The 13,364-nt window shown below is 53.8% G+C and overlaps 1 long non-coding RNA gene across 2 annotated transcripts; it reads left to right on the plus strand.

The window, feature by feature from the left end:
* Positions 1-3,048: 3,048 nt before the first annotated feature.
* LOC104868912 lies at positions 3,049-9,603 on the plus strand. Of its 2 annotated transcripts, none has more exons than XR_782130.1 (3): positions 3,049-3,120; positions 8,267-8,362; positions 9,502-9,603. It is a non-coding gene; the product is annotated as an uncharacterized LOC104868912 (long non-coding RNA). The 2 variants fall into 2 exon arrangements; XR_782132.1 differs by lacking the exon at positions 3,049-3,120 and adding an exon at positions 6,946-7,017.
* The last annotated feature ends 3,761 nt before the right edge of the window (positions 9,604-13,364 follow it).

Here is a 13,364-nt window from a genome sequence, read left to right on the forward strand (position 1 = left end):
CACAGCCATCCAGAAGGCAGCTGTTGCCATCTGGTGTCAGTCATGACTGCCCCAGAGGAGGCTCACAGAGGGGCAGATTCACCTCACCATGCAGCTGGCACATGGCTGAGCTGCCCTCAGAGCCCAGACCTTGGTCCCTCAAGTAAATTGCAAGTGACTCCCATGTGGGGCACACTGTCCTCTCCCACAGCAGGCCTCTCTAAGCATTCAGAAGAACACTTCTGGAATGAGGTGAGCAAGGCTCCCAGTCATTTCTATTAGCCTCTGGGGAGAATATGAACACAGACTTAAGCAGAGCTGGGGATGCGGGGTGGGGTGGGGCACAAACTATTGAGCTGGAAAGAGGAGAAAGACGCTAAAGCACTGCCTGGAGAATAGGAGGGGATCAGGGAGTAGAGGAAAACAAACAGGGAGGCAGATAAAGACAGGTAGGGAGAGCTGCAGAACAAGGAAGCAGAGCGTGGCTAGCGAGTAAGAAAGAAGTTGGATTTGAGAAAGTAAAAGAGACAGACCATAGGGAGTCAGAGGCAAGGTTCTAACGTGTCTAATCTTTACACAAATGCAAAACGCCTGCCTGGGACAATAGGGAACCAGAGGCTGTGAGTCTGGGGAACATAATAGAAGAATTAAAGGGACCAGAGACAGGATCCCTACCTGGTGTGAAAGGAGGATGACGACAGGGCAGAGGCTGCTGCCCGGGCCTCCCAGGGTCAGCACAGGCGCTGCACACAGAGCCCAGCTCCGGTTTCCATCCATCTTTCCCCACACTGGGCTCCAGCTGGGCAAGGAGGGCTCCTGTGAAATGGAGAGGCCGGCCCCAGGAACGTGAGCAAGCAGGGTCTCAGGGGCGAAGCCTTTCCTGGAACAGTGCTACCCCACTGTTGGTTTCCAGGTAGAGAAAATTAAGCTGAGTTAAAAATAGCCAGTCCCAGTTCCCTGGATCTCTTAGCTTGGGCCCTGACAGTCACCCGGCCCCTCCTGGTTGATCTGGTCTGCTCTCCCTGCTCCTTCTAGGTGGCCTGGCTGCATGTCCCTGCCCTAGCTAGCGGGCCTAGCCTCCTGAACCCACTGCTCCAGCCTCAACTAACCTGCCCAGGTGCCTACCCTGCTGCACCCTAACCCAACCTGGCCCTATTACCTGCCTGGGTTTCTAAAGGCTGCAGGGAGGGCATGGAATCACTGAAAGTCAGCCTGTCAGAATCTGTCAGAATTTGAAAGGAACTGTTTTGCACACAAATGAGGACTCGTGTGCTTGGCACCAGCCCAGTTTGATAAAGAGAAATTGATGGGGAGTAAAAGGTGGCAGAAGAGGGCAGCTCAGGTGTGTTTCTGGGTACAACACTAGGAACTTCCCTGTAGAAGTCCCTTCTGGTTTTCACTCCCATGTGGCAGATAAGATAACCAGGGTCCTAGAGGAGGCATGGCTTTCTCAAGACAGAAATGGGGCTGGACATTTTCTCTCAGTTCCTAATCTAGCTCCACCCTTTCTATACCCCGAGACTCTCCCAGGGCCCAATTGTGACTGGGATCCTGGATCCCTTTGGTAAAAGATATCAGAGGGACCCCACTGCAGAAAGGCTAAGGGCATTGGCATGAGCCTGAGCTGTCTCCCTGTGTACCCCAAAGCTCCCTTTGTGATCCGTGCACTAAGGGGAAAGACGGTACCATCAAGCAGCTGTCCACCAGCCATGAACACTGTGCAGTTGCCTGGTGCTGCAGGTGAGGTGCTGGACCAGGGTGCATAGTCCCACCTCTACTGCTGTCATGTGTGGCCCTGGGCCAGTCCTGTCCTTTCCCTGGCCTCAGTCATCTGGCTGTCACTGATGGCAAGAGGTGATTTCAGTTCTGCCTGTGGCATTTGAACGCAGCTGACCTAGTTGGGAGCTCTGCAGATGGAGGCTGAATGGCTTTTGCTCTTAGCTTGGGGTCTTCTGCTCTTTCACCTCTGAAAACTAGTCAGTTCTCCATTGGTTCCTAGCCCTACCAGCTTTCAGGAAGTTTTGGTTGTAGCACTGATGGAAGGGACACAGTGTTTTGAGTGTAGGCACATACCATGCCAATGACTTAGCAGAGGAAGGAGCAGGAAGAGATGTCAGGCGCCAGCGGGCAGTGACAGAGTAGGAAGGTGCTGACCCTGGAGTCAGCCTAGGCTGGGGGCTTAGGGACTTGGAGGGGGGTGTCCGATGTTCCATCACTGCTCGTCCCCAAGGTCACAGGTTGGGCTGCTCCTCCTTGTGCCTAGGGACCACTCAGCCTCTTTCTGGTGGGTGGTCTGGGCCTCTTGCCATCGGCCACAGCTCACCCTGAGCCCACAAGGCCTGCCACCACCCACACTATCGCCCTCACGCTGAATCTCCACAAGGGCAGCCTCAACCCTGTGGGACTTCGGCTCCCCTGATGCTCATGGCCTCTTTGAAGGACACCCCGTGTTGGTTCTCCCCCTTCCTCCACCTCAGCCCGTTTGGGAAGATTTATATTTTCTGAATAAATTGTACTTTAAAGAAATACATGTGCTTTGCTTGTTATTAATCTAAGAATAATCGGAACGGGGTCATCGAGGCCCATAGAAATGTTGGAATTCTAAAATTCTAAATTCCAAACAGATGTTGTACAATCAAAGCACCCAGGTCAAGTGGCCATGTGAGTCTTGGACATTTTGAAATAGGAAAATCAACTTAGAGACTCAGGATTTTGGATGGAAATTTCTGGACTCCAAGTTTTTGAGGTCTGTCTTGCTACTAAGGGCCTGAATCTTCACTTAGACAGTTAGGAATATAGGGTAGGTGGAGATTTACTGAGTATTGTACTCAGTATATCCCAAGCCCTGTTCTGGGTGATTTACATACATCATTAGCTCTATTAAGTATCACAACATATCCACAATATAGGTACTATAACTAGTCCCAATTTTATAAATGAGGGAGCTGAGTTTCAGAGATAAGAGACTTGCCCATAGTCAGACAGCCAGGAAGCGGCCGAACCAAGGTTAGAAAGCAGGCCTGAACCCTGTGTGTTTCTAGTGTGCTTTCCTGTCTCCTCAGCCTTTGGTGAGTCCTCTCTAGCAGCTTTTCTCCAAGGACACCTTCCTGCTTGAACCAGGCAGAGTCCCATAGACTTTTGGTAAGTTGGGGAGCCCAGAAGCAGAGTCAAGTCTCCTATCTGTGTCCCTGACCCCAAAACACAGCATATGATCCCTGCCCAACAGGCCACTAGCTGGCTGAAGTTTGGCCATAAATAACCCTTACACAGGAAATGGCAGTCTAATCTTATTTCACTGGATGCCAAAACAGACCTAGAGGCTGGGACCATGATTCTCACTATAGATGAAGCCTCAAAGGATTCATCTTAGGTACAAAATGATACACAAGGCAGTACTATGACTTTTCCACTTATAATCATGTACCATGGGACCCACAGCTTTACAGCCTGTCTATCCAATCATTCTTCATCTGTCTACCATCTGTCCTCTATCTGCCTGTTATCTAACCTTTCATGCACCCTCCCATCCATATGGCTACCTAACCAGCCTGTGATCCATCCATCCTTCTTCATGAGAGATGAGATGGGAGAGCTTAGAAGGGTCAAAGCTTGAAGGCCTTTGCCTGGCAAGTTATGCTTTTCCTGGAGAAATTGTCTGGTTATTTCCCAGGGAAAGGTCTACCCCTCCACCAGATGATGAGTTCATTGACACATGGTCTTCTCTGGGATATCCGGTCCAGGGCCTGGGCACATGGTCCATGTCAAAGGCAGGGGAGAAGTAGAGTACAGCAAAATGGCTTCTTCTTTTCAAAGCCTGTGTCTTGGCATAGGTACTCCTTCTATTGAGGGGGGTCTAGGTTCTTTTTCTTGTCTGATATCATCTTTAAAGGTAGTGAAGATCTGAAATAATCTTTAAGAAAAATATCGTATATAAGAATCCAGAAATGGAAAGCCCTTGGCCCTATACACAGGCGAGGAAACCGAGGTTTGAGGAAAAGCAATAGCCAGTAGACGTCCCCCTGCTAGGCCTGGATCCTAGAAATCCAGGGTTCTGGACTCTTCTCTGAGTGATCTCTGTACTAGACCCCTGTACTCAGAGGGGCTGGAATCCTAGTCTTCCCCTCCATCCTACCACCACCACCAGCCAAGACATGCAGTATTTTTCAGAGCCACGCGTACTCTGCTGCCTAGAACCCATGTTTTCCAAAGTGCACCCAGAGCCCCACTAGGAGGCCACCTTTACCCTCTGGGAAGGAGTGAACCACCAGGAATTCATTCTAGAATTCCATGTCAGCTAAAAATAAGTGCTTAGTGCATCATCAGGAGAACTTGGTGCCCAGCAGACAGGCAAAGCTGGAGATCCCATTATGATTTTAAGCATTCCTGTGAAGAGGTGTGCCTGGGATACCTCCTTGCCTGGGGGCCTTGGCCTTTCTGCCCAGTTCTTGGGAATTTTGAGCCATAAGCAACCCAGGAGAAACACAGCTGGACTCTGACAGGTGGGGCAGTCAAGAGTTGAAGCCACTGCCTGGGGCAGGTTCAGGGTGTGGGGGTGAGTCAGTCACCAGTCCACCTCTGGAACCTCTGAGACTGCTAGCTTCAAAGCCCTGGTGACTCAGGCTTGAATCCCCCCACACCCCTCAACATGGTACAGATGAGGGCCCAGAATGGAGGCAGGCCAGAGGTCGAGCAGAGTTGGGTGGGCCAGTCTGATTCTGTTGTTCACCAGCCGTGGGTCCAAGAGTACAACGTAGCTGAACCTTCCTGAGCGTCAGAAGCCACATCTGTCAAAAGTGTCTAAGGGGGAAAATCCCACTGGACAGCTGCTAGGAAGCTTTGGGGCAGAGCCAATGGAAGTTTTGGTGCAGGAAGGCTCTTTCAGCCAGTCCAAGTCCTCCTTCCTTGCTGTGGGCTGTGGTGGAATGAATGCATGTGGGCCTCATGATGTGGATGCACTCCCGAAGGGAGTAGTGTGTTTCTCCCTCTCTCTTTCTCTCTCCATCGGGTGTTACTGGAGTTGTGCCATCTTCATACCATGGACCAGAGCCCCATGAGTGGTCTCTCCCCTGTTCAGTTTTTCCAGGCAAGCAGTCACCCTGGCTGGCTTCAGTCACCCACATTTGCTTTGGCACACTACACAGTGTCACACTGGACAACAAACCCATTGAGATTTGTGAGCTGTTTTCCTCTAAAAACCAGGCTCTGGCTGGAACTCAGTGGTCAAGACACAGCCTGGAATCTGGGTGAAGTGTCTCATCAAGCCTAAATGCCCACACTAACATTGAGCCTGCTTGGGATCTGGGCCTGAGCTATCTTTGCTCAGTGCTATTATCCCCTCAGTGCTGGTCTGGGTACTGAAGGCTTTAGCCCCACCAGACGATAGGGCTGCCATCCCTGAATACAGAGCTGTCTTCTTTGTCTTCATGCCTCTGTGCACGGGAGGCTTCCCATCCTTTCTGTTCCTACTTGATTTATCCTGCTTATCCTTCAGTCACAAATAGCACCTCCCCCAGGAAGCATCCCTAACTGCAGGCAAGACAGGAGATGTACCCTCTTCTCAGCACCCACACGCATCTCATTCACAGCCACTACTGGCCAAGCCTTATCTTGTGGCTTCTTGAGGACAAGCTGGTGGCTGAAGGCTCTCATTTTGGCCAAGCTGGACTTGGATTCTGGGCCCACTTCTCGTTGCACATGCCTTTTCCTCTTTCTTCACATCCCAATTTCCCCCTCTATAAGGTGCCTACCATCATGGCAACGTGTCCCTGGTGAGGAGTCCATGCGGGAGAGCTTGATCGGTGTCCTTACTGATTATACCTAATGACAGAACACAGCGATCATCTTGTTCTCGCTGAATCTTTACAGCAATAATACCCAAGGTATAGCTATAGTTATTTGTCCCCTTCCAGATTCTGAGAGGTCGAGGAGCCTGTCCCAGCGTGTTGGGGGTTTAACCAAGCCTGTATGGTTCCAGAGTTGGTGCTGCACCAGTCTTCCTGCCCTTTATCACCCACACAACCTCCCCCAACCCCTCTCTCCTTTTCTGAACCATGTGCTCCATACCTATGAACGGGGAGGTCATTGAAATTCACTTCCCGGGGCCACTCTTCTGCAGCTGTCCCATGAGTGTCTCAGTTTGGGGAGCTCTGCTTTGAGCATCGTGGGGCAACACAGACAAAGGATTCATGGCTGAAGGCCCGGCAGCTCTGCATTTCTGGTCTGTGTTCCAAGGAAAACATGGGTAGCAGGTGCGAGTCAACTCTGTTGCTAGGGAGTTGGGAAACCAGGTATCTGTGGGGTTTCCCCAAACCTTTAGTGGGCAGGCAAGTGCTGTGAGTTGCCCAGAGAGCCTCCCCTCTCCAAGTCTGGGGAGTGAGGATATCCTGGGGCCAGGGAGGCATTCAGCTACAGACAAGGCCCTTGTCCTGTCTGAGTATCTGCTTTGGTGTGAGGGGCGCTAAGTGCCTTGCAAAGTCAGGGCCAATGGAGGCCCAGAAAGACCTCTGCACAGAGTCTTTTGCCTCCACCTGGGGAAGTTCAGTGCTCGACCAGCAGAGAGTGCTCCACAGTGCCTGGAACCATCATAGAGCAATGGAGGAACCAGACAGACCATGTACTCTCCATCTCCCCATCTTCACTGGCCCACAATGTGCCCAGTACCTGCAGGTTTAATCACAGCTCCTGTTCACTGAGCACTTTCCACGTGTCCAGCATGTGGGACCCCCCCCCCAATTTACTCATTACAGCAGAAGTCATGCATTATGATTCCCACGTACAGGTGAGATCCTGAGGCTGAGAGGTGAAATGGCTCATTCATTTGAATCTGGGTCGGCCCTCTTAGCCACTCTCCCACCACCTGTGATCCCACCTGGAATCCTCACGGGCTGCAGCTTATTCCTTAATCCCTGTTGTCCAGATGAGGAAACAGTATCTTGCTCGAAGTCACCCATCTGGTATGGGAGAATCTGGGATTTGAATCCAGATCAGCCAGAGCTCTTGACTTGTGCTCTCAAGCTCAGTTTGGAGTTTGCTGTCAAGGTGAGAGCCTCTCAAAACCAAGTCCAGGGGATTGGCCTTGGGACCTGATTCTGGGGACAGCAGGAGAAGCCCCCCATCCCTCAGCCTGGCCTTGGGCTGTTAGCAGAGGGAACCTCAGGAGCATCATGTAGAGGAGGAGGCTGTTCATGAACATGCTGGGTGGGGAGTTGCATGTGACTCAGGGAGGGAGGCCCTAAGTGACGAACGGGCAGCAGGGCAGCCCAGGCCATTGTCGGGGTCCCCCAGGAAGGGGAGGTTTGGCAAAGCAAGGCTGAGTCACGGCGGCAAGATCAGACGGGGAGCTGGCTTGGTCCAGTGACCTCACACTTTCTTCTGGGCCTGGCAAGGAGCTACGGGCCCAGGCCGGCCTGGTGGGCACAGGCAGGACCAGCGCACCCCTTCTTGACCACCAGATCCAGGGGTCTATGAGGCAAGATGGCCTCCCTTTGGGCTCCTGAGGCCTGGCCTCTGTAATCTCTCCCCAACAGAGGAGGCAGCTGGGTGGGACAGGAGAAAGAGCAGAGATGTGAGGATAAAAATCTCACATTACTCCTATGCCGTGTGATGGGGGCAGGCAAACCAGCTCTCTGAGCTTAGCTTCCTTTCTGCCCTATGAATCTATGTGAGGGTTTTGTAGCTGATGATTCTCGTCTAAGCCCTGACACCCAGCTGGTGCTGGGCAGAGGTAAGTGGAGGAGGGGGACAGCTACCATTCATCACCAGCCAGGAGCCCCCTGGAAAATGGACGGCTGTAGCGGACTGGCCTTGACTGCATGGGCCACAGACTGGCTATTGGCTGCGTGGCCTTGGGGGAGAATCTTCTGATCTCTAGCCCTCAGTTTCCCAGGGTGTCAAATAAAAATAATACCCTCAGGCTCTTGGGGAGGGACGCAGTGCTGCACAGCAGCCACCACACAGCGGGCCAGTTACTGAGAATAAAGAGTGGGGCTCAGCTGCAGTGGGTTCCCCCACCCCACACCGAGCCAGGCATCCTTGCAAGGCCACTGTCTACCCCCATCCAGCTCACCCAGGCTGGTTCAGGGAAGATGCGGGTCACCAAGGTCGTGCAGCAGCCAGATGAGTGGACCCCCAAAGGGAGGGTCCTTTATCTCCCTTGATTTGAAGCTCTGAGTGGGCTGGGAAGGCCTAGTGACCTCCTTTTGGATGAACTTGGGAGTGGGAAGGAGAAAGCAGAGCCTGGTGCCTCAGGCTAAGTATAAAGCAACCTCTTTTCCTGGGATCTCCTCAGCCTGAGTCAGCCAGGGGCTGTGGCTGCTTCTGAGTTCATCACCCCGCTGCCCGCCTGCCGCCCAGCCTTGGAGTCCCAGCCTCTGGCACAGGAGAGGTATGTAATGATGAGCTAGTGATAATGACAGCTGTGTGGGGAGCTATGCTCAGGTGCCTTCCCTGCCTTCATTCATTTGATCCTCCAAACGGCCCTGGGAAATGGACAGGCCAACGCCTGGGAGTAAGGTTCAGAGAGGGTATGCAGCTTCCCAAGGTCACACAGCCAGGAACAGAGCACACGAGGTGCAAGGATCCCGCCATCATAAAACAAACACAGAGAACCCACTCTGTGTCAGACCTGGGGCTGGAGCTGGGGTGTCTGGGTCAGCTGGGATGTGGGGAAAGGGACCCTAAGATGCATCAGTACTTGCCTGGGATAGGGAGCTGGGAGCACAGGACCCTGGGGATGAAGGCACTGAGCCTCAGGATGTGTTCTGTGCTGAGCACCGGGTTGACCAAAAGGGAAAGGCAGATAGGAAGCCACAGCCCCCAGAGGAATGAGAGGCATCTGGCCTGGAGGCTCCGGAGGGCCTTTTGGAGGAAGGGATATTTGAGTGAGGCTATGATGGCAGAGAGGGAACATTCCTGGCAGGGGAACAGCACGGAGCTGGGCAGAGCAACCTGGGGCACAGCAAGCCAAGACCTGGCCTTTTTCTGAGGGCAGGTTGGTGTGAGGAGGGAAGGGGAAGCGGGAACAGGGGCTTTGCCTCTACAGCGGGGGCCCAGGCCAGGCAGTCTCAGTCTACTTCCAGCTGGGGTCATGGGCCTTTCCTTGGACTCTCACAAGGGCCCTAGTTGGGGGGAGAGCTGCTCAGCCTACAGTTGCGCCCAAGAGGCTATCTACCAGTCACTCCATTCTCACCAGCTCACGGTCAGAGGGTGAAGCGGACACCCCACAGCTCTGAAGAGCTCCACATTCTCTGAAACTAGGCTGTAATGGGAAAAAGTCCTGGCTGGCAGAGGGATCCGGGTGAGGACCTCCCATCTACCTCATTTTCCAGCTCTAACAAGCGCAGACCCCATGTCCCCCTGAGGTGGCCCTTGAGGACCATCTCACGTTGGCCCGGCCTGGCAGGAGATGCTGAGCCGAACTCAGCCCCTCTCTCTACTTGGGCGTTTCCCGGTGCACCCACGTGGCTTTGGGGACCAACGTCTGTCGACCCAAATCCCATTTCTTTCTTTTTTTTTTTTTTCCAGCCAGACAGCTGCCCTTGGGCCTCACGTGTAATTTCCCCAACAACCTCCGGAGGGCCCCCTTCTGCCAGGACCACCTCGAGTGAAGGAATAAGGTTCAGCTACCGAAGCGACAGACTAGGGGTGCGTCAGGGCCTGAATGGGTCTCAAATGGGGGAGCAGGGGCAGAGAGCTTGGAGGACACCGTTGTGTGCCACACCCACTGCGCACTGGAGGGGATACAGAGATTCCGAAAATTTAAAACCCCAGCTCAGGTCCTCGTTCTGCAGCTCAGCAGTGACCCAGAGCAAGTCTGTGTCCCTGTCTCAGTTTCCAGATCTTTAATTTCCCCGTGGCTCAGTTTCCCCACCTTTGGGCTGGCGATGATAATAACATAGTATGGGGATTGGGTGTGATATCACAGACTGCGTTCTTACAACTATGTCTGGCACATCCCCAGTTGGCAGAGGGGGTGACTGAGACCGGGAGGTGGTGCAGAACCCACCCCCAGCCCACCTGCTCTCCGAGCTGAGGTCGCTCGCAGTACCGAGCTCCTCCGTGCCTGTTTTGGGAAACCTCCCCGAGGGCGGAGCGCCGGGCTGCCTGGTGAGGGTGGAGCCAGCCTGTGGGCTGCAGGCCAGGCTGCTGCGCTCGGCCCGCCCTCACCTCCCAACCAATTTTGGGCAAAGCGGCGGCAGAATTTAGAGCCAGCGAGGACAGAGTGCTGGTGACTGTGGTCTACTAACTAACTAGTCCTTCATTAGGGAACTGCAGGTGGCATCAGCTTGTGATATTAATGAGTATTACTTTCTTCAGACACAGAATTATTGATTGCAGTCTCCCTTTATCAGCATGGCCACTTTCTTAGGGGAGCCCCCTGGGGGCCCCGCTGATGTGAATGGTCCAAGCCGAATCCCTGCATGGATCACAGGGAATGAACCACGGGCAAGAACGGGCTGCCCAGGAGGACGAACCGGAGATCCAGGAGAAGGGCCTGGACCATAACCCCGGCATGACCCGAAACTGCCCCTGGAGAGTCTAGGGCTGTAGAGGACCATGTGGGAGGGAAGGCAGGACATGAGCTGACCCCCAGTCCTTCCTGCGGCTTGCTGTGTATTTCCTTCTAGTCCCCCCGCGGCGGGGGGTGGGGGGGTGTCTGGGTCTGGACTGATCCAGCTGGCAAATGGGGTGACACTGGCTGTCTTGCTGTTCCTCAGAGTCCGGTTATAGGTATGAGGTCTCAAGGCTAGAAGTGCTTTAGTAAGGAGCATAGGAGCTTTGGGAGGTCCTTGTGGACTACACATGGCCACACTCAAGTCCTCGGTGTGCCAGGATATGCCTGGATCTTTCTAAATGCAGTGCGGACTAATGATTAGAACAACCCCGAGTGTAGGCATGGCAGCTTATGGAAGTTGAGAATCAGAGAGCCAAAGACCACAGTGGTACTGGCAGAGGAGTTAGGAACCCAGGGCACTTGGACTGGGCACCTTCCTCCTAGGTGTGGACCCTTCTCTAGGCTGGAACACAGCAGTGCTTCCTGTGCTACCTGTGTGTCTGACGTTGTTTGCCCTGACAAATGGAGCAAAAAAGTCCAAGCCTCCACTATGGTTTGGTCTGAGAAAGACCAGCAGCCACTGCAGTCAGAATCCTGCCATTGCTCTGAGGCCTCGGGTCCCCCTATGACTGTGCTGTCTTCGGGAATTCTGCTTCCTTATCCCTGGGGGCAGGAACTAGATGGCCAAGTGTTCCTGGGACGGGCAGTATGGCCAGGTGGGCTGCAGGGAGGGTTCTGTGGATGGCATTTTTTTCATGCATGTCTCACCCTTCTGTCATTCATAAGGTTCCCAAAGCCATGACACTAACAGGGCAGCTGCATTGGGGTCCCAGTTGGCCGGGGGCCTTTGCAGTAGGCCACCTTTGTCAGCCTTGGCCTTAGGGCCACTGAGTTGAGCAGGTCCTCATTAGGGTGCTGGCTAGCCCCACCTGTCTCCGTGTGTTCTGAAACTCTTTGGCTTAGGGCATAGGTTCTTCACGAAGGAGATGAGAGTGACCTCTCCTTACCCAGGGCTGACCTTGCAGTGGCCTTGTTCTGTCCTTAGTGCTCATCCTCTCTCGGTTCACTGTCACGGCCCCCACTCGGCTTCAGCTGGTCCCTGTTGATGGGCACTGGAAACAAGCCCTGGTTGGCTCTCAGTCTAGCCCCTCAATGAGGCAGTATAGTTGCACCTGGGGAAGGTTGATGCTGCAGAGGTCCCGGGAGCTGCTCTTCTATTTGTCACCACAGGTCCTGGCATTTGGGATGCTGCCTTTCCTTCTGTCGACGGTGCTTAGGCCCCACTTGCAAACCTCTCTACCAGGGTGTGATATGTGCAGAGGGGCACAGTGGTTAGACACTCGCCTTCGGAACCAGCTAGCTCTGGGGGTTTGTTTCTCTGCATCTCAGATTCCGGATCCACAGATGGGGAGCAGGGCCTCTTCGTGAGCATTCAGGGAGTTTGCAGGTGCAAACACTTGAACATGCAGTGCCTATTAGGTCAGGCTTAGCCCCAACCCTGGCCTGCATCTTCCAGGTGGCTGTCCTTTGATTTGCAATGCTGTGTCAGTGACAGCTGTTCTCTTGCAGATCTCTATGGCTCTAGATTCTTCTGGTTCCCTAGTGAGAAAGCCCATATGGAATGGCCCCTCACATCTCAGACTCTGCCACCACACCCCAGAGAGAGAGGGCCCTGCCACATGGAGCAGCAGGCAAGTACAACCTTCAGGCTGCCTTGGGTGGGGCTAATGGTTTCTGAGCCCCTTTGACTGCCAGAACCTAAAGGCTCTGAGGACATGGGGTGAAGGGAGAGGCTGGAGCAGAGCACACATCTGCACGTGCCCCCCTTCCATAGTTCCTGGCACTCAAGTGCCACGCCTTATCCTGGCACGCTTGCCTGGATTCCTGCCTGTGTGGTTTCCCCTTGGCCTCTCCCTCACGTCCGCTGGCAGAGCATCCCCAGATGTCTGCATTCCTGTGCCGTGAAGACGGCCACCTTGGGGCCGGGCCTGGCTAGGACATCCGTGTTTCTGGCGTGGATGTGCAGGGACACACCTGCAGCCACCTGTCTCCCTGTGCCCATGTATGGCTGTGCCCCCATGTCCTTGAGTGTGTGGATGTGTGTACACTGACAGGCATGCACATGGGACACAGAAACCCATGTCAATGTGCATGGATGCAACTCAGGGTGACTGTTGTGCAGGAGGGGATCTGTGCTCCTTCCAAATGTCAGGAGTATGCACCCTACTGGTCCCCAAGGGCCCTTGCATCTGGAGCATCCTATAACCAGAAGTGCTGTCTCTCAGCCCGAGCTCACAGTCCCTGGAGGAAGCTGGAGGTCTCAAGAGAAAGGGCTCAGGATGAGGTTAAATGTGGGGAGCCTGCTTGCCCAGCTGGGCTGGATGCTGCCACATGTTTTCCCATTTAACCCTCATACCAATACCAGGACACAGAAAGATGGGAGGGCTGTTCTCTCCATTTGCGTCCCAAAGAAGGCAATCACTTGCCTGATGTCACACGGTCTGTAGTGGTGGAGCTGGTGCTCAAATCTTTGTCTGCTTGACTCTGGAAGCAGTCAGGGCAAGGAGGCTGGGGACTGCAAGGGACATCAGGCAGTAGTGTCCTGTGCACTCTTGAAGTCCAGGGCCTGGCAGTTCTCTTGGAACGTAAGACCTCTCAGCCCCCTGCCCAATCCACCTGGGCTGCGGCCTCACCTACCCAGGCTGCACGGTAATAGACAAGCAGTAGCAGTTTATCTGTCCTGCCCTGGCATCAGTGCATTTTGCATGTAGTAACTCATCTAATTCTTTCTTATATCCCAGGAGATTGTATTATTATTAAGTTGTTATTACTA

Source organism: Fukomys damarensis, unplaced genomic scaffold, assembly GCF_012274545.1.
Source record: "Fukomys damarensis isolate Sample0158 unplaced genomic scaffold, DMR_v1.0_HiC HiC_scaffold_23, whole genome shotgun sequence".
In the NCBI taxonomy this organism is placed as follows: Eukaryota; Metazoa; Chordata; class Mammalia; order Rodentia; family Bathyergidae; genus Fukomys; species Fukomys damarensis.